Source organism: Meles meles, chromosome 16, assembly GCF_922984935.1.
Source record: "Meles meles chromosome 16, mMelMel3.1 paternal haplotype, whole genome shotgun sequence".
In the NCBI taxonomy this organism is placed as follows: domain Eukaryota; kingdom Metazoa; phylum Chordata; class Mammalia; order Carnivora; family Mustelidae; genus Meles; species Meles meles.
In genome coordinates this window covers 6,041,913-6,063,198 of record NC_060081.1, presented here as the reverse complement: position 1 = coordinate 6,063,198, position 21,286 = coordinate 6,041,913, and positions in this window count along the sequence as shown.

Genomic DNA, 21,286 nt, shown 5'->3' with positions numbered 1-21,286 from the left:
CCCAGTTTGTTGGTATCTGAGACCAGGCCTCTGCCGACAGATGCCTGAAAACCCTAGCTACAGTTCAGTTTAGGGCCGAGGGTCATGTCAGCGTGAACCTTCTGACTGTGGGGCCATCTACCTGGGTGTCTGACTGGAGGTTGTTGCCTGGGGTGTGTCACACTGCGCGTATTTGTCAAGGGTGTCCTGTGAAACAGGGGTGACTTCGGGGTCCTTGCAGGGTTCTCCTAATCTATAGGGTTTTGGTGACTGTAAAGGGAAGAGTTTCCGTTGGGTGGGCAGGAATAGTCCTGCGTGGTGGCTCCAGAACCCAGGCTGGACAGTGTGTGGGCCAGGACTCTGGGGACAGAAGTCTGAAAACACAAAGCCGGGTTAGGGTTAGGGCCAACAGTAGGGTAGGGCAGATCAGTAGACACCAAGGGGAGCTGCTCGCGGTCTGAAATGCAGACGAGTGTGAGGTGGTAGCAGAGTCTTTTATCTCTGGATTTTGTATCTAGTATGGCTGCAGAATGTAGAAGCAGCCTCCTGGGCCCATGAAAGATTCTCCCTCTAGAGGATTCTGCCCAGCCCCCAATAGCTTGGTGTCATTCTGGGGGAAGTGAGGAGTCCTGTTTTCTGTCTCAGGGTTCCCCCAAAACAGGGATTCCAGAGAAGGTCTCTGGGTACTGTCCCCTGGAAAACCCAACTTGGCTTAGGATTTCATCATAGGGGCATGGCCAGCCCAAAATTCGGTCTCTGGGTCCAGCCCCTGATGGGTCTTATTTGTGAACAGGCCTCACGCTGAGGGTCACAATGCATGTTGGTGCCCAAAGCAGCACTCCAGAGTGGGCGTGGCCTCATAGGCCCTGCAGGTTTCACCAACACGGAGGGTTTGACACATACCTCAACAGCAAGGTTTCCTGCCATGGGGAAGGAGGAATTCTGATTTGTTCATCAGGTTCCCCCACATGAAGGGGTTTGGCATAACGTCTGGGGACAGATGCCTGAAACCAAGGTTGGGTAGAGATGATGGCCTAGGGTGCTGTCAGTTCTGATCTGATAGAAATGTGGCTCACTGTCTAGGGTGCTGACTGGTTGTCCGGGCTCAGGCTGTGACAGACAGAGCATTAGTGCACAGGGTGGCCTATGAAATTGGGGTGCCATCGAGGACTGTGCGGGTGGATCCTCATGTGTGTTTTCTGGGCAGCCCCATATGGCACTTTGTCCTTATAATGGTGGGCAGGCAGAGTGCTGCATTGTGGCTCCTGAATTCCAAAACCAGAGGGCTTGTGGGTCAAGAGTGTGAGGACAGAATTCTGAAAACAGAAGCTCATGTTAGGTTCAGGGCCTAGGGCATGGCAGGCTCAATCTGCAGAGGCTGAGTCAAGATCTCCAGCATCTGAAGTAAGCGCGAGGGTGAGACAATCCAATCCCTCAGGCTGGAGTTTCTGTCCATGATGGCTGCCTAATGGAGGGGTGGCCTCATGAGGCCATGTAGGTTTTCCTACACTGAGGGCTGTGAGCTGCTCTGAACAACATGGTTTTCTTCTGCTGGACAAGCGGTGTTCTATTTGATGACCAATTGTCCCCCATAGGGAAATAATCAAAAGTACGCTCTACACATGCATGCCTGGATTCCACACCTGGCGAACTCACTGGCACCTACAAACAAGGCAGGTTCAATATGCTGTCTCTGGGGCAGGCTTGCCAGGAGAATGCGTTGAAATGGAGACTCATGCTGATGGGTCACAATGCGGGTTTGTGTCCAGGGAGACCTTGGAATGTGGAGGTGGCTCTGGAGCCATGCAGGATTCTCCTGCCCTGGAGGGTTTGACACAGCTCCAAATAGCAAAGTTCCCTTCTGGGAACAGGAGGTGTTCTGTTCTGGGTCCCAGTGGCTCTCATCTGTTGGTATCTGAGCCCGTGCCTCTGGGTACAGATGACTGAAAACCTAAGCTATGGTTCCAATTATGGCCTAGGGGCATGTCGGAGTCAAACTTCTCACTGTGGGGCCATCTACCTGGATGTCTGAATGGAGGTTGATGCCCGGAGTGTGTCAGACTGTGCATTGTTGTCTAGGGATTCCTACTATCCTTAGAATGTGACAGTGGTTCCGGGGCCATGCAGGATTCTCTTGCCCTGCGGGTTTGACACCTCTTTTCTGGGTCTCAGCAGTCCCCATCTGTTGGTATCTGAGACCAGGGCTCTGTGGACAGATGACTGAAACCTAAGCTACCATTCCAATTATGGCCTAGGGGCATATCAGCGTCAACCTTCTGACTGTGGGGCCAACTGCCTGGGTGTCTGACTGGAAGTTGATGCCCGGGGTGTGTCAGACTGCACACTGTTGTCCAGGGCTTCCTACCAAACTGGGTGGCCTCAGGGTCCTTGCAGGTTTCTCCTAATCTATAGGATTTTGGCGACAGTAAAGGGCACAATTTCTTTTGGGCGGGCAGGCACAGTCCTGCATTATGGATCTGGAGGCTCCACCTGAACGGTAGGTGGGCCAGGGCTCTGGGGACAGACGTCTGAACTCACAAAATCGGGTTAGGTTTAGGGCTGACAGTAGGGCAGGCCCGATCTTCAGACCCTGAGTGGGGCTCCTCAGAATCTGAAATGAGGGCAAGTTTGAGAAGGTAGCTGAGCCATTTGCCTCTGGGTTTTGTATCTATCATGGCCATGGAATGTAGGGCTGGCCTCCTGGGGACATGTAAGATTCTCCCTCTTGAGGATTCTGCCTAGCCCCCAAAAGTTTGTTGTCATTCTGGGGGAAGGTAGGAGTCCTGTTTACTGTCTCAGGGGTTCCCCCAAAACAGGGATTACAGAGCAGAGCTCTGGGCACAGTCCCCTGGAAAATCCCACCTTAGGTTAGGGTTTTGGCCTAGGGGAATGTCCAGCCAGATATGAGGGCTCTGGTCCAGCCACCGAGGGATCTTTCTTGAGAACAGTGCTCAGGCTGAGGGTCACAATGCGTGTTGGAGCCCAAGGCGGCTCTCTCGGGTAGGGGTGGCCTGGTAGGCCATGCAGGTTTCACCAACTCTTAGTGTTTTACACAATCCCAGTAGCAAGGTTTCCTGCTGGTTTCAGGAGGACTTCATTTGAAGTCTATGTTCTCCCATATGCAAGTATTTGGGACCAGGCCTCTGGGGACACACCTAGAAACCCAGGCTGGGTAGAGATGATGGCCTAGGGGCATGGGAGGTCCGTTCTGGTGGATTGGCGGCCAGCTACATGGGTGACTGACAGGAATGTTAGGGCTCAGACTGTAGCAGACAGAACATTAGTGCACAGGGAAGCCTGTGAAATGGCGGTGCCCTCCAGGCCGTGCAGTTTGACCCTCACTTTTGCCTCCCGAAAGGCAGGCAGAATGCTGTGTTGGGGCTCACGATTTCCAAATGTGGAGGGCTTGTGCACCAGGGATGGGGAGATGGAAAACTGAAAACACAAGCCCAGGTTAGGGTTAGGGCCTCGGGCACAGCAGGCCCAATCTGCAGAGGCTGAGTCGAGTTCCCTGGCATCTGAAAGAAGGGTAAGTGTCAGATATCCAGTCAGGCTGGAGATTGTGTCCATGAGGACCGACTGATGTAGGGGTGGCCTCATGAGGACATGGAGGTTTTCCCAATCTGGAGGTTGGGCGCAGCTCCAAACAGCAAGGTTTTTTTCTTCGGGACATGGGGTGTGCTGTTTGATGGTTCAAGGGAACCCCGTATGGAAGGATTTGAGAGCATAGTCTATGTGTGGATGCCTGAAAATCCCACCTAGGTGAAACACTGGAGTCAAGGGAGAAGGCATGTCCTCTCTGCTGTGTCTGGGTTGAGCTACCCAGGGGGCTGAGGTGAAGAGGAGTCTCACAATGAGGGTCACAATGCAGATTTTTGTCCAGAGAGACCTTCAAACGTGGCAGTGTCCTCACGGCCCAAGCAGGATTCTACTACCCTGAGGATTTCGGCACATGTCCAAATAGCAAGGTTTCCTTCTGGGGACAGGAGGTGTTGTGTTCTGTGGCTCAGGGATCCCCCAAATTTTGGTATTGTTATACAGACCTCAGAGGACACATGCCTGAAAACCTAAACTGGGGAACAGAGGAGTGCTGAGGGGCATGTCCAGTTCAATCTTCTCACTCTGGGGCCATCTACATTGGTGTCTGATGGGAAGTAGTTGAGCAACATGTGTCAGACTGCGTATTATTGTCCAGGGCATCCTATGCCTTTGGGATGGCCTCAGGGGCCTTGCAAGTTTCTCCTTTTCTTGAGGTTTCTTGTAGCTCTAAAGGGCCAAGCTTCCTTGTGGAGGGTAGGCACAGTCCTGTGGTGTGGGTATGGAATGGCGAGTCTGGAGGGATGTTGGGGAGGACTCTGGAGACAGAAGTCTTAAAACACCAACTTGGGTTAGGATTAGGGCCAAGGGTATGGAAGGCCCAATCTGCATATCCTGAGGAAAGCTCTTTGGGATTGGACATGAGGGCGAGTATTAGGCAGAATCTCAGGCTTTTGCCTGCGGTGCTTGTGTCTAGAATGGTCAAGGAATTTAGAGGTGGTCTCATGGGCAAAGGGAGATCTTCCCACTGGGGTTTTGCACTGCTCCAAATTGCATGTTGGCATTGTTTGGGAAAGGAGGAATCCTGTTTTATGATTCAGAGGTCCCCATGAGGTGGGATTTGAGAGCGGGGCTCCTTGTATGGGTGCCTGGGAACCCAACCTTCTGATACAATTTGGGCCTAAGGTAATGGCAGGCCTTTATGGCAGCCACCTATGATGGTGGCTCTAAAATGGCCACAAAATGTAGGCGTGTCCTCATAGACCGTGGGAGATTGTGCCTCTTTGGGGGTATAGCACTGCTCCAAATTGCATGTTGTCATTGTTGGGGAAAGGAGGAATTCTGTTTTATCAATCAGGGCTCCCTATAAGGAGGTATTCGAGAGTAGAGTTCTGTGGATGCGTGCCTGGAAACCCACCCTTGGGATAGCATTTGGGCCTGGGTTATGCTAGTCCTCATAGGCTGGATCTAGGTCAAGGAACTGAGAGCGCTTATTTGAAAACGTGTATCAGGCTGAGGGTCACAGTGCGGGTTTGTGCCCAGGGCGCCCCTCAACAGTGGGCGTGGCCATATGGACCATGCTGGTTTCTCCTATTCTGAGGGTTTTACACACATCCCAATAGCAAGGATTCATGCTGAGGGCAGAGGGACTTGATTTTGTAGATGGTGTTCCCTCAAATGTAGGGATTTGAGATCAGTCCTCTGGGGAAATGCCTTGAAACCCATGTTGGATAGAGATGATGTCTTAGGGTCATGGCAGTTGTGATCTCTTGGATAGGTGGCCAGTTACTTGGTGGCTGAGAGGAGGTCAGGGCTCAGGCTATGTCACACAGAGCAATAGTACACATTGCAGCCTATGATATTGGGGTGACCTCGCAGGCCATGAAGTTTGATTCTAATGTGGGGATTCTGGTCAGACCCATAGGGCATTTCTTCTCTCTGGTGTGCAGGCAGAATGCTGCCTAGTGGTTCCAGAATTCCCCATCTGGAGGGCATGTGGGCCAGAAGTGTGATGACCGAAGTATGAAAACACAAGCTAGGGTTAGGTACAGTGCTGAGGCCATGGCAGTTCCAATGTACAGTGGCTGATTTGAGATCTCCAGCACCTGAGTAAGGGCGAGTGTCAGACGTTTGATCACGCTGGAATTTATGTCCATGATGGCTGATGAATGGAGGGGATCCTCAAGAGGCCATGGAGGTTTTCCTACACTGGGGATTTTGAGCTGCTCCAAACAGCAAGGTGTCCTTCTGCTGGACAGGGGGAGTCCAGTTGAATGGCTCCAGGGTCCCCCATATGGAAAGATTGGATAGCAGAGCTTTCTGTATGGATGCTTGCAAAGCCCCCATCAGGTTAGCATGGCATCTGAGGAACATTGCAAGTTCGGTCTGTTGCTTCAGGGGCGAAGTGCCAAGGGGGCTGAGTTGACAGGTTTTCTCATGCTAATGTGTCACAACGCTTATTTGTGTTCAGGGATACCTTGGAATGTGGTGATGGCTCAGGGGCCATGCAGGATTCTCCTACCCTGAGGGTTGGACCCAGCTCCCAAGAGCAAGGATTCCTTCTGTTGACAGGGGGTGTGCTGCTTTGTTGATCAGGGGCCACAAGTTGGATGATATGTTGGTATTGCAGAAAAGGCCTCTAGGGACAGATGCTTGAAAACATCAGCTAGGGTTCTGATGAAGTCCTAGGGGCATGTCATGTTCAATCTTTGCACTCAGAGCCATTGACCCGGTTGTATGCCTGGAGTTACGTGCTCAGGGTGAGTCAGACTGCATTTTTGTCCAGAGCGGCCTATGAAACTGGGGTAGGCTCAGGGATCTTGCAGGTTTCTCCTAATCTGGAGAGTTTGGGCAAATGTTATGTGCAGAGTTTCTGGAGGGTAGGCACAATCCTGTGGTGTGAATCCAGAGGCCCCATCTTTGAGGGCATGTGGGCCAGGACTTTGGGGACAGAGGTCTGCAAACACAATCTTGGCTTAGGGTTCTGGGCGAGGTGATCACAGTCCCAATCTACCCACTCTGAGGGGAGCCCTCAGGATCAGAAATTAGGGTGACTGGGAGGCAGTAGCATAGGCTTTAATGTCTGGATGGTGTGTCCAGAAAAGCTTCTGAATGCAGGGGTGACCTCACAGGGCCATGGGAGATTTTTCCTCTCTGGGGATTCTGCCCAGTTCTCAATAGTTTGGTGTCTTTTTGGGGGAAAGGAAGAGTGCTGTTTTCTGTCTTGGGGTCGCCCCAAAACAGGGATTCCAGAGATGGGCTCTGGTTCTGGGCACCTGGAAAACCCCACCAAGGGTTAGGATTTGGGCCTAGGGGCGTGGCAGTTGCGGTATGCGGGCTCCTGGTCCAGCTACCAAAGGTGCCTATTTGAAAGCGGATTCAGTCAAGGGTCACAACGCCTGTTTGTGCCCAGGGAGGCCCTCCTGACTGGGCGTGGTCTCATTGGCCATGCAGCTGGCTCCCACTCTGATGCTTGGACACCCATCCCAACAACAAGGTTCGCTGCCTTAGGGAAGGAGGAGTACTCTTTTGTGCTTCAGGATCCCCCCATAGGCAGCGGTTTAAGTTAAGGCCTGGGAACAGATGCCTGAATACCCAGGTTGGGTAGAGATGACAGCCTCGGGCCATGGCAGGTCCCACCTCCTGTATATAGGGACCACTATCTGGGTGGCTGACAGGATATTGTGGCTCAGGCTGTGTCACACAGAGCATTAGTGCACAGGGAGCTGTCTGATATTGCAATGCCCTCGAGGGCCATGCAGGCTGATCCTCATGTGCGGTTTCTGTGCAGACCCATAGGGCATTTCTTCTCCCTGGTGGGCAGGCAGAATGCTCCCTTGTGGCTCCAGAATTCTCAACCTGGAGAGCTTGTGGGCCAGGAGCGAGAAGACGTTGTAAGGACTTACTTAATGAGAGGGAGCTATTTTGTTGTTTATGCAGTTAACTTAGATTGACACTATGCAGTAAACTTAGATTGACTCTGACCCTCCCAGAGGAACTTACTTGCAACGCCCAGATACAAGGGTGGGTCAGGCCAGGAAGAGACAGCCAATCAGTGGGGTGTGCATATATCTACTAGGGTGAATTGTAATTCAATTGGCCACCCGTGTATGTCCTAACATGACTGTGCAGTTTTCTCTGTGTATTGCAATCTCATTGGCCACCTGTGTAAAGCCTGGCTAAACTACCTCTATAAAAGTTAGTCTGTGAGGCCAGGAGGGGTAGTCTCTTTGTAGCAGACAGCCCCGACTGGTCGGTTTGATTCTTTATGCTTGGCATAAAATAAAGCTTTGCTTGACCTTCGCTTTGTATCAGTCTCACTCCTTTGATGATGGACCCTAACATTGCGGGCTTGTCCAGGATCAAACGATGAGAACTGAGCCAGCATCAGAATTTCTGGGAAAAGCCTCTGGAGGTAAGATCACGGGATCCTGTCTACTTGTGGTTCTCCAAGGTATGGCCACCAGGGAGAAGCTGGACGCAGCCATGCACCCCTGAGCTGGAGTGGATGTGGGGACACCCCTTCCCTCCACTCGTAGATCACCAGGGTGTTAAAGATCCCTAGGCGGTCAGGGGGTTACTGTCCCCCACCATTTCGGGGGGGTAGATTCTCCCTAAGTGGTCACCAGGCAGTTCGTTGTCCTCCAAGGAAACCAGTGGTTTCGAGTCCCCCTAGAAAATTCCCACTGGTGGCAGGATTGCTGGGCCTGCAGTTGTCTTTGTCATGCCTTTTTGTTCTCTGCTGTGTTGTTTGCTGTGATTGAAGGAATGGGACAAGCAGAGAGTAAGGGGATTCTGACTTTCATCTCTCTGTTCCTCATAATAGATGTGGAGCTTCTCAATCACTCATTTCTTGTGTTAAGGGCTATGACTGGAGCCAGCTGGGGTTAGTCTAACTTGAGACAGAGACTGTAAGGAATATTCCCAAGAAGCTGCTGAAGCTCCCTTTGTTTCAGGGAATTCCTGGCTTCTCTGGCCCAATGTGGACTGCCTAGCGCCTCCCCCTTTCTGGCGGGAAAGCATGGTGTCTAAAGTCGAATAGGCCCAGGTGGAATGTGAAATCTGTTAACAAAGAGATGACTAAGCTGATGGTCAATTGTCTGTCTCAGGGTTTTAATGCGTAATTGTTAAAGTAGCTCTCAATGTCTTTGGTAACCTGAAACTATGAAGGGTTGCTTGAATGACAAATGGAATTAAATTCTTTGGACATCAAGATCTTAACCAAATGGAATAAAATCCTAGATATTTGGTTGCTGGAACTGGGTTTGTTCTTTTGACATCTGTTTGTGAACATGTTTTGTGCTTAACTGATTCATAATTTTGCCTTCTAAGAATTCTCTTGTAAAATGACTTCCGCCTTAAAGGAAATTCTTATGGAAAGACTTTCATGACAAATACAGGTCTTTGATATGTTGAAATCCTGGAACTAAAATGGGTAAGATTTTACAGAAGTAAAAACTGTATTCGGACTAAGCCAGAATTACTAACATGGGACTAGGTGAACTGAAAGATTGTAATGTTGTATCTCTTGATGTTTTGTCTTATTTTAAACATTAATGGTTGTGTAATGTTTGCTCTTCCAGACTAGGGAAACTTTATCTTAAGTTACCTGTAACTAACAGAGATGGAAAAGTAGTAATTTGTAAACAAATCAAAGTATTCAACTCTTCCTCTCTATCTGAACCCTCTGAAACCAAAAGGTCTCAGCAATTATTCTTTCATCCATGGCAATCAGTCATTTGCAAAAGTTCAATAAGAATCTGTTCTCCTCCTGGGGCGCCTGGTTGGCTCAGTGGGTTAAGCCAGGGTCCTTGGATCAATCCCCGCATAGGGTTCTTTGCTCAGCAGGAAACCTGCTTCCTCTTCTCTCTCACTCTCTCTGCCTGCCTCTCTGCCTACTTGTGATCTCCCTCTCTCTGCCAAATAAATAAATAAAATCTTAAAAAAAAAAAAAGAATCTGTTCTCCTTGTAACAGAACACCATTGGAAAAACTGGTTATTTTACCTAGGCTTTGACTGGAATGTCATATTTGAAAAGACTCAGATATGACTAGACAGCTTAAAGGAACTAAGGTTGACTTTATAAAACATGGAACTGTAAAGCCCTTTGAAACTGTTGCCCTGATACCTTGCTTACAGAGTTCCAAGCAGCCTCATCAGGTGAGTAAAGAATGCTACTTCCTGGAAGGTGCAGGAACCTCAGGATTCTTTGGGGACCTCAGGAAGAGGAATTCACCCAAATCTACAGGTATTGCTGGCATGTCTGATGGCAAGTACGTAGTTCGGCTTCTGGCCTGGTGATGCTACTGTAAGTTCAACCTAGAGATTCCTTACGAAAAGGTCCAGCAAATGAGATTCTAGAAGGTTTATATGATCACTCACTGTTCTTGCTGAGCTTATGTAAACAATTAGGCCAAGTTTGTTAAAACTGGACTTGTTTTTCAAATAAATTAGACCTGATTTGGGTGTCTCTGGAACTGAGGGTTCTTGTAGAGAGAAAAATTATGATTTAATAACACACCTTTATGGAGGTTAAATTCTAGATTTGATTGTCTACCTAAGCTGGACAACTTGAGATAAACTTCAGGGAAGTTGCACGATAGCTCGTTTAGAAGATATTGCTTTTGCCAGTCAGTCAGTCCCAGATACATGGAGGAAAATTCAGAGAATTGAAGGATTTGAAGGCAAAAATCTGACTGAGTTAGTCGGAATAGTAGAAAAGGTATTTAACATCAGGGATGACGGGAGGAAGATTTTGGCATTACATGAGGCAGGTAGGGGATGGTAAAAGGAAGGAAAAGCCTAAGCACAGAGAAGGCAGGTGGGAAGACTTAGTTTTGGATCAGTGCACTTACTATATGGAAAAAGGTCATTGATCCAGGGAGTGCCCCAAATGGAATATGGCAGTGCTGGACCCAGAGACTGCAGAGGCCATAGTTCACAGTCCCTCCCCAACCCTTGGGTAAAATTGAACTGCAGGGGATATGAATTGATTTTTAGTGGACACGGGAGACAAATTTTCATCATTTCTTATCTCAAAGATGCATTTTTATGCATATCTTTAACAAGAAGTCTTATCCCCTCTTTGCTTTTGAGTGGTCTGACACACAGAATTGTTCCAAGGACAGCTCACCTGGACAAGACTTACCCACACGTTCAAGAGTTCACCCACTATCTTTGACGAGGCCCAACATGAGGATATGCATGAGTACAGGAACTCCAACCCAGGATTCACTCTGTTACAGTATGTTGATGACTTGCTAATTTCTGCTGAGGACTATGAGTCATGTTTGTGGGGACAAGAGCTCTCTTACAGACTCTGCAGGAATAGGGTATCGGGTGTCAGCAAAGGAAGCATAGCTTCTTCAGAGCCATGCCACTTATCTAGGCTTTGAACTCCATGAGCGAGTGGGTTCACTGTCTGAGTCCAGGAAACAGGTGATCACCCGATACCCCCGCCCCACCACTTCCCGGCAAGTGAAGGAGTTTCTTGGGATGGTGGGCTCCTGTAGGATGTGGATACTGCGATTTGGGGAGATTGCCCGACATCTCTACGAACTGGCAAAAGGGGGGCTTACTATGATAGAGCTATAGCTAAAGCCGAAGGAGCATTTTGTAAATTACAAATCACCGTACTGAGTGCCCCAGCATTGGACATCCCAGATGTTACCAAGCCCTTCCACTTGTATGTGGATGAAAAAGCAGGGGTGGCCAAGGAGTTTTGACTCAGACTCTGGGGCCTTGGGAAAGGCCAGTAGCCTATCTTAGCAATAAACTAGGTCCAGTAGTGGCTGGGTTCCCCCCGTGCCTCTACATAATTGTTGCCCCGGCTCTCCTGGTCAGGGAAGTAAGTAAATTGACTTTGAGTCGAAATTCATCTTGACCACCACCCATGCTATCGAGGGCCTTCTCCACCAGACTGATGGATGACAAACACCTGACTGACGGGTTATCAGGCCCTCTCCTCAATGAACCAAGAGTGACCTTCCAGCCCCTGGCAGTGCTAAATCCAGCCACGGTGCTGCTAGAGGATCTGGCTGACCACCCACATGACTGTAAGGAGGTGATAACCCAAGTCTCAGGAGTAAGGCTGGGCGCCAGAGACATTCCCCTTCTGGATGCAGAGATGACTCCCTTCACAGAAGGGAGTAGCTACACATTCGATGGAAAGAGGTATGCAGGGGCTACGGTGGTTTCTCCTTAGCAGGAACTCTGGATGGCTGCCCTGTCACATGGAACATTGGCACAAAAAGTGGAGCTGATTGCACTCACCAAGACACAGCAGATGGCCAAGGTGAAACCGCCAATATCTACTACGGACGGCAGGTACGCCTTTGCTACTCTCCATAGACATGGAGCTATTTATAAAGAAAGGTGCTTGTTAACAGCAGCGGGAAAAGGAATTAAAAACAGAGGAGAAATATTGGCTCTCCTCCAGACTATTTGGGACCAAAAAGTGGTGGCCGTTATTCATTGCCCAGGACACCAAAAAGGGACTGATCTTATTTCAAAGGGAAACCAATTAGCAGATCAAGCTGCAAAGGAAGCAGCCTGAAAAACAGTGCAAGAGCTGTTTACACTCCTGGATCCAGCCCTACACGAAAAACCGAACTATTCAGAAGGAGATTTACAGTATTTACAAAAATGGGCTAAATTAAACCATGAAGGGGATTGGGCTAAGACTAAAGCAGGAAAGTTAATTCTACATCAGAGACTAGGTAAGAAGGTAGTAGACCAGATACATCAAGGTACTCATCTGGGGACACAAAAACTCAAGGAACGTATAGGCAAGCAGTTCCACATATCTAAATTAGGGTGTATGGTTCAGGATGTAGTTGATAGATGTGCTCTATGCCAGGCAGTTAATGTGGAAGGAACTAGAATGGGAAGAGGGAAAGAAAAAGAGGTAAGGAACCAGGAATTTATTGGGAAATAGATTCTACAGAATTGAAACCCAGAAAATATGGGCACAAGTATATGTTAGTTTTTGTAGATGCCTTTTCAGGCTGGGTAGAGGCTTTTTCCACCAAACATGAGATGGCAGGAGTGGTAGCCAAAAATTTATTAGAAAAAATAATTCCTAGTTTTGGGCTGCCTCTTGCGATCGGGTCAGACAACAGCCCTTCATTTGTGAGTTCAGTCTCACAGGCATTGGTCAATGCTGTGGGCACTAATTGGAAACTATATTGTGCCTACTGACCCCAGAGTTCTGGGTAAGTAGAGGGAATGAACCGGACTCTTTTTTTTTTTTTAAGATTTTATTATTTTATTTATTTGACAGAGAGAGATCACAAGTAGGCAGAGAGGCAGGCAGAGAGAGAGAGGAGGAAGCAGACTCCCTGCGGAGCAGAGAGCCCGACGGGGGCTTGATCCCAGGACCCTGAGACCATGACCTGAGCCGAAGGCAGCGGCTTAACCCACTGAGCCACCCAGGCGCCCCAGAACCGGACTCTTAAAGAGACCTTGACAAAGTTAATTCTGGAGACTGGCGGTGGATGGGTGGATCCCCTTCCTTTCACCTTCCTCGAGGCACGATGTACACCCTACTTAAACAAGGTGATCCTATTTGAAATAAGGTTCAGGAGAACCCCCACCCCCACTCTGCCCACAGCTACAAGAGGATGCCTTAGCAGAAATGAATGATCAGTCTGTACTCCAGTCACTGCAGGCATTACAGTCTGTCTTAAAAAGAACTCACAGAAGGATCTGAACTGCCCACACTAGGATGGAGACGGAGGTGGAACCACATCCTTATCAACCCGGGGACTTGGTTTGGATACGTCGCCATCAAGTGGTAACCTTGGAGCCTAGCTGGAAAGGACCATTTCCTGTCAGCCTGACCACCCACATGGCAATAAAAGTTCAGGGCATCAGTGCCTGGATTCAAGCGGGTCATGTCAAACAGGCCGAGGACGAGGACAAGGACACCCCCTGGAGATGGAAGCCACAGCCAATGGACCCTGCTGACCGTGGACAAAAGCTAAGATTCAAAAGACTATGAGTTCATTGTTGCTACTATTGTTACCTCTTTATGTAAAGTATAAGTCAGAAATTAGATGAATGGAATTAGGAAAAATGGAAAAGGTTATAGAAAGCAGTAAATGACTATCCCATCAGTCGACTGTGCACTAATGTCATTTGTATAAGAGAATATTAGAGTGAAAATATGTTAGTCTTACATGATCAATATAACATAGAACTGGCTGAAAAGTCAAGGATTAGAGTAATCTCCAAAGAAAAGGGGGTATGTAAGGGCCTACTTAATCAGAGGGAGCCATTTTGCTGTTTATGCAGTAAACTTAAATTGACACTATGCAGTAAACTTAGACTGACCCAGCCCCTCCCAGAGGAACTTACATGAGAAGCCCAGATAAAAGGGAGGGATGGGCCAGGTAGAGACAGTCAATCAATGGGGGGCTCATTTATCTACTAGGGTGAATTGTAATTCAATTGGCCCATCCTGTGTGACCTAAAATTACTATGCAGTTTTCTCTGTGTATTGCAATCTCATTGGCCACATGTGTACAGACCGATAAACTACCTCTACAAAACTTAGTCTGTAAGGCCGGGAGGGGTCGTCTCTTTGTTAGATATGGCCCCAACGCTTTGGTTTGATTCTTGATCTTTGGCGCGAAATAAAGCTTTGCATGGCATTCTCTTTACATCAGTCCCCTTCCTCTGATTACAGACCCTAACAGAAGGAAGTGTGGAAACACAAACAATGGTTAAGTTCAGTGCCAAGCATGTGGCAGTTCCAATGTGCAGTGGCTGATTCGAGATCACAGCAATTGAGTAAAGGCGAGTGTCAGATGTTCGCTCACCCTGGAGTTGGTGTCCATAATGGCCGACAAATGGAGGGATGGCCTCAAGAGGCCATGGAGGATTTCCCACACTGGGGCTTGTGAGCTGCTCCAAAGTGCAAGGTGTCCTTCTACGGGACAGGGGGAGTCTGGTAGAATTGCGACAGGGTCCCCCATATGGAAAGATTGGATAGCAGAGCTCTCCGCATGGATGAATGAAAAGACCACCTCATGTTCCCATTGCAGCCGAGGAACAGAGCAGGTCTGATCTGCTGGCTCAGGGGTGAAGTTCCAAGGGGGCTGAGTTGACAGCGGTTCTCAGGCTGGCGGGTCACAATGCTGCTTGGTGTCCCGGGAGACCTTAGAATGTGGGGGTGGCTCAAGGGCCATGCAGGATTCTCCTAACCTGAGGGTTGGAACCAGCTCCCAAGAGCAAGGTTTCCTTCTGCGGACAGGGTGGTTTCTGTTGTGTGGCTCAGGGACCACATGTTGGACCATATGTTGGTATTACAGAGCAGGCTTCTGGGCAGAGATGCCTGAAACCCTTAGCTAGGGTTGCGATGAGGTCCTAGGGCTAGGTCAGGATCAATCTTCTGACTCAGGGCCATTGACCTGCATGTCTACCTGGAGGTGGATGCCTAGGGTGTGTCAGACTGCGCATTTTTGTGCAGAGCGACCTACGAAATTTGATTGGGCTCAGCGCCTTGCACGTATTTCCTAATCTGGAGAGTTTTGGCAACTTTGACGGGCAGACTTTACTTCAGGAGGGCAGGCCCAGTCCTGCAATGTGGCGCCAGAGGCCCCATCCTGGAGGGTATGTGGGTCAGGGCTTGGGGACAGAAGTCTGCAGACACAAACTCGGGTTAGGGTTAGCGGTGAGGAGAAGGCAGGCCGTATCTGCACGCCCTGAGGGCAGCTCCTTGGGATTTGATGGTCTGGCGGATAGGAGGTGGTAACGTAGGCTTTTATGTCTGAACTGTTTGTCTAGGATGACCACAGAATATAGGGGTGGCGTCTTGGGGCCATGGGAGATTATTCCTCTCCCATGGGGATTCTGCCAGCTCACAAGAGTTTGGTGTCTTTCTGGGGGAAGGGAAGAGTGCTGTTTTCCATCTCAATGGTCCCGCCAAACAGGGATTCCAGAGACCAGTTCTGGGTCCAGGCGCCTGAAGGAACACAGTGAGGGTTAGGCTTTGGGCCTAGGTGCATGATAGGCCCGCTCTGCAGGCTCATGGTCTACCTCCAGAGTGTGCTTGTTTGAAAGCTGTCTCAGGCTGAGGGTCACAGTGCCTGTTTGTGCCCAGGGCGGCCCTCCTAAGTGGGCGTGGCCTCATGGGCTATGTAGCTGGCTCCCTCTCTGAGGCTCGGACACACATCCCAACAATCAGGTTTCCTGCCATGGGGAAGGAGGAGGACTCTTTTGTGCTGCAGGTTTCCCCATAGGCAGGGATTTGAGGTAAGGTCTGTAGAGAGATGCCTGAATACCCAGGTTGGGTAGCGATGACGGCCTCAGGCCATGGCAGGTCCCACCTGCAAGATACAGGGCCCGTTTTCGGGGTGACTGACAGGAGGTCAAGGCTCAAGCTGTGTCAGACAGAGCATGAGTGCACAGGGTGGCCTAAGATATTGGGGTGCTGTTGAGGGCCGTGCAGGTGGATCCTCATGTGAGGTTTCTGGGCAGACCCATAGGACACTTCTTCTTTTCGGTGGGCAGGCAGAAGGCAGTGTTGTGGATCCAGAATTCCCTGTCTGGAGGGCTTGCAGGCCAAGAGTGTGAAGACGGAAGTGTGAAAAGACAAGCTACACTTCAGTTCAGTTCCAATGTGCAGTGGCTGATTCGAGATCTCCAGCACCTGAGTAAGGGCGAGTGTCAGATGGCCGCTAACGCTGTAGTTTGTGTCCATGATGGCCCACGATTGGAGGGGGGCCTCAAGAGGCCATGGATGTTTTCTCACGCTGGGGCTTGTGAGCTTCCCCAAAGAGCAAGTTGTTCTTCTGTGGGACAGAGTAGTCTGGTTGAATGGCTCCAGGGTCCCCCATCTGGAAAGAATGGATAGGGTGTATGGCATTGATTCCAGATCTGCAGTTGCTGAGTGGAGCTATACAGATTCTGAAGTTAGGGAGAGTGTCAAATATTCTTTCAGACTAGACCAGAAGTTGTGTCCACTAGGGCCGCCAAATGTGTGGTTGGCCTCATTTAGCCATGGAGGTTTCTCCTGCTCTGGGGTTTTTGGGCCGCTAAAAATAGTTTTGTTTCATTTTGGGGAAAAGTAGAGTCCCGTTGTAAGTCTCAGGGGTTTCCATAGCACGGGAATCGAGGGCAGGGCTGTGGGTATGGATGCCTGAAACCCCAAACTACAGTTAGCATTATGGACTAGAGGATCCCAGGTTTGATCTCCTGACTCTGAGGCCAGTTACATAGGTGGCTGACTGGAGGTCGGGCTCAGGCTGAAGGACAAAAAGTGTATTAGTGTCCATGGTTGGGTTTGTCAATGAGGGTTGCCTTTTTGGCCACACAGTTTGCTCCTAATCTGGGGATTTTGTGCTGCTATGGTGAGCACAGTTTTCTTCTGGAGGGTTGGCATAATGCCATGGTGTCACTCTGGTGTTCTCTACCTGGAGAGCTTGTGGTCCAGAACTCTTGGAACTGAAGTCTGAAAACCCATGCTGCAGTTAGGGTTAGGGCCTAGGGCATGGCAGGCCCAATCTACAGATCCTAAGACGAGCTCCTGGGGATCTGAGGTTAAGGCGAGTGTCAGGAGGTCGCTCATACTGGAATTTGTGTCCATGCATAAAACCAAATGTGGGGATGGCCTCATGGAGCCAAGGAGTTTTCTCCCAATCTGGGGATTCTGTGTGGATCCAAAAAGTTTGGTCTATTCTCGGGAATAGGTGATGTCTTAAATTGTGGCTCAGGAGTCTCCATATAGAGGGATATGAGAGTAGGGTTCCAGGTATGGTGGCCTTAAAAGCCATCTCATGTTTAGTGTTACATCTTTCTGGCATGGTAGACCTTATACCCTTGCTTTGGGTTGAGCTACCCATGGAGCTGTGTTGAAAATGGGGCTCATGCAAAGGGTCACAATGGGTGTTTATATGCATGGAGGCCTAAAAAAGTGGATGTGACCTCCCGGGCAGCGCCAGTTTCTTCCAACAGTGATGGTTTTACATAGCTCTAAAAAGCAAGGTTTCCTTCTTGGGGCAGAATGAGTTCTGTTTTGTGTCTAAGTGTTCTCAGTTGTAGAGGGATTCGAGAGGAGGGCTCTCGGTATGGATGCCTGAATCCCCAAACTAGGGTTAGGATTGGGGCCTAGGGACATACCAGGCTCAATATATTGGTTCTACGCCCAGCTTCGCAAAGGCCTTCTTTGAAACCGGGACTGAGGCTGAGGGTCACAATGTGTGTTTTTCCCAGGGCAGGCCTCAAATGTGGGCGTGGACTCATGGGCCATGCATGTTACTCCTAGTATGAGGTTTTTACACCCACACCAACAACATTTCATCTCAGCCCATATGTTGCTCACACCAGATCCACCATATCAAACCTACCATGTTCCTAGGCTCCAATATTAATCCTCGGTCGGTTTCCCAGGCATCCATATGGAGAGCCCTGCTCTCAAATCTTTCTGTATAGGGAGAACTTGAGCCATCAAAGAGGATTCCCCTGTCCTGCAGAAGAAAACTGTGCTGTTTAAACCTGCACACAACCAGCAAAGTGGGAAAACCTCCATGGACTCATGAGGCCATTCCCAAGTTACGTGGCCATCATGCACAAAACTCCAGCATGAGTGAATGGCAGACTCATGAACTTAATTAAGATACAGCGATCTTATCTCAGCCTCTGCATTGGGGCCTGCCATATTCTAGAACCTAAAGCTAAGCCTAGCTTGTGTTGTTAGTCTTCTGTCCTAACACTCCTGGCCCACAAGCCCTCCAGATTGGGAATTCTGGAACCACAACACAGCATGTTACCAACCAACCAGAGGGGAAAAGGGCCCTATGGCCCTACCCAAAAACCTCAAAAGAGGATCAAACTGCAAGGCCCACAAAGGCACCCAAAAATCATAGGCTACCCTGTGCACTGATGCTCTGTCTGACAAAGCCTGAGCCCCGACATCCTGGAAGTCACACAGATAGATGGCTACGTATCCAGCAGATCGGACCTGTCATGGCCCTAGGCCATCATCTCTACCAAACCTGGGTATTCAGGCAAATATCCCCAGACCTTTTCTCAAATCTCTGCACATGGGGGAACCTAATGCACAAAACGGAACTCCCCCTTCCCCATGGCACAAAACGTTGATGTTGGGATGGATGTGATATCCTTGGAGTAGGAGAAAGTGCACAGTGTATGAAGCTACGCCCAGGGTTCAGTGCCATCCTGGGCTCAAACACTCATTTTGACCCTCATCCTGAGTCCAGTTTTGAAATAAATCCCTCAGTAGATTTACCATGAGCACTAATATTGGGACTGCCATGCCCATAGGCCCAAAGCCTAACACATGATGCGGTTTCCAGGCACCCGCACCCAGAGACCGGATCTGGAACCCCTCCTATTGTGGGACCCTCGAGACAGACAACAAGACACCTCCTTTCCCGCAGAATGACACAAAACTATTGAGAGCCAGACAAATCTCACAGAGAGGTAGATTCTTCCATGGCCCCATGAGGCCACTCCTGCATTCCACGGACATCCTAGATCCTAGACACAAAATCCAGAGACAAAAGCTTCAGTTAGCACCACACACTCGCCCTAATTTCAGATCCCAATTAGTTCCCCTCAGGGTCTGCAGAATGGGCCAGCTAAACCCTCCGCCCTAACGCTAACCCTAGATTCTGTTTTCAGACTAATGTCCCCAGAGCCCGAGCTCACAAAAAGCCCAGGCTGGGGTCTCCGGAGACGCACCACAGGACTGTGCCTCCCTCCAGAAGGAAACTGTGCCCTTTACAGATATCAAAGCACTCCAGATTAAGAGAAACCTGCAAGACCCCCGAGGCCACAATAATTTCGTAGGCCACCCTGGACAAAAATGACCATTCTGACATACTCTGAGCACCTACCTCCAGGCAGACACCAAGGAAGAGGCACCACAGACTGATGATTGAACCTGACATGCCCCTAGGCTCTAATATGAACCCCAACTTAGGTTTTCAGGCATCTGTCCCCAGAGGCCTGGTCTTGACTACCAACATATGGGGGATCCTTGAGCCCCAAAGCAGAACACGTCCTGACACAGCAATTTGGAGCTGTGTCAAACCTGAAAGGTAGGAGAATCCTGCATATCACCTGAGCCACTGCCGCATTCCAAGGTCATCCTGGACATAAACCTGCATTGTGACCCATCAGCTTGAGACTCCATTTCAACTCAGCCCCCTTTTAGATCGTCCCAGACACAGGAGATCGAACCTACCATGTTCCAAGGCAATAATGGTAACGCGAGGTGGGGTTTCCAAGCATCCATATGTAGAGTCCTTTTATCAAAGCTTTCCATATGGGGCAGACTTGAGCCATCAAACAGGACTCACCTTGTACTTCCGAAGGAAACCTTGTTGTTTGGAGCACCTCACAATCCCCAGAGTGGGAAAACCTCCATGGCATCGTGGGGCCAAGCCTACATTAGGGGCCCTCATTGACAAAATCTCCAGCCTGAGCGAATGTCTGACACTCCCCCTAATGTTAGATGCTGAAGATCTTGGTTCAGCCTCTGCCGATTGGTCCTACCGTGCCCTAGGCCCTAAACCTAACCCTAGCTTGTATTTTCCCACTTTCCATCTTCACATTCCTGGCCCCAAATCCCTCGAGATTGGGAATTCTGGAGCCACAAAGTAACACTATGCCTGCCCACCAGAAAGAAAAAGTGTCCTATGGGGCTGTCCCAAATCACCAGATGAGGGTACACCTCCATGACCCTTGAAAGCACCCCAATTTCATAGCCTGACTTGGGCACTAATGCTCTGTCTGACACAGCTGAACCCAGACCTCCTGTCAGCCACCTGGATATCTGGCCGCCTATCCAGCAGATGGGACCTGCCATGGCTCTATGCGGGCATCTCTACCCAACCTTGCTTTTCAGGCATCTATAATCCAACCTTATCTCAATTCCCTGCATATGGGGGATCCTGATGCACAAAAGAGTACTCCTTCGTCCCCATGGCAGGAAAACTTGCTGTTGGGATGGGTGTATAACCCTTGGATTAAGAGAAATCAGCATGGCCCATCAGGCCATGCCAACTCATGAGGGCTGCCCTGGGCACATACACGCATTGTGACCCTCAGTCTGAGCCTATTTTCAGTAAAGCCCCCTCAGGATCTGGAATAAGAGCCCACAATCGGGCCTTCCTTTATCCTAGACCCAAATCCTAACACACAGTGTTTTTTACCACGAGCCTGTACCCAGATTCCGTCTCTGGAATCCCTCTATTTGGGGGACCCCATGAGACAGAAAAGAGGACTCTTCCCTTCCGCTTTGATACACTCTGAGCACCTACCTCCAGGCAGACACCCAGGTAAATGGCCCTAAGACAGAAGTTTGAACCTTATATGCCCCTAGGCCCTAATCTGAACCTTAGTTTAAGTTTTCAGGCATCTGTACGCAGAGGCCTGCTCTCAAATACCAACATACGGGGTCCCTGAGCACAAAGAGAACCCCTCTGTCTCCAGAAGGGAACCTAATATGTGGCGCTTTGTCAAAGCCTCAGGGCAGGAGAATCCTGCATGTTCCTTGACCTCCGCCACATTCCAAGGTCTCCATGGACACAAACCCTCATTTTGACACAAAAGCATGAGACTCCATTTCAACTCATCCTTCTCAGTTGCTTTCCCTGGAGGCACCAGACGGAACCTGCATTATTCTTAGGCATCAATGGGAACGCTAGGAGGGGTTTCCAAGCATCCAACATGGAGTTCTGCTCTTGAATCTTTCAGTATGGGAGAACATTGAGCCAGCAAACAGAACTCCCTGTCCTGCAGA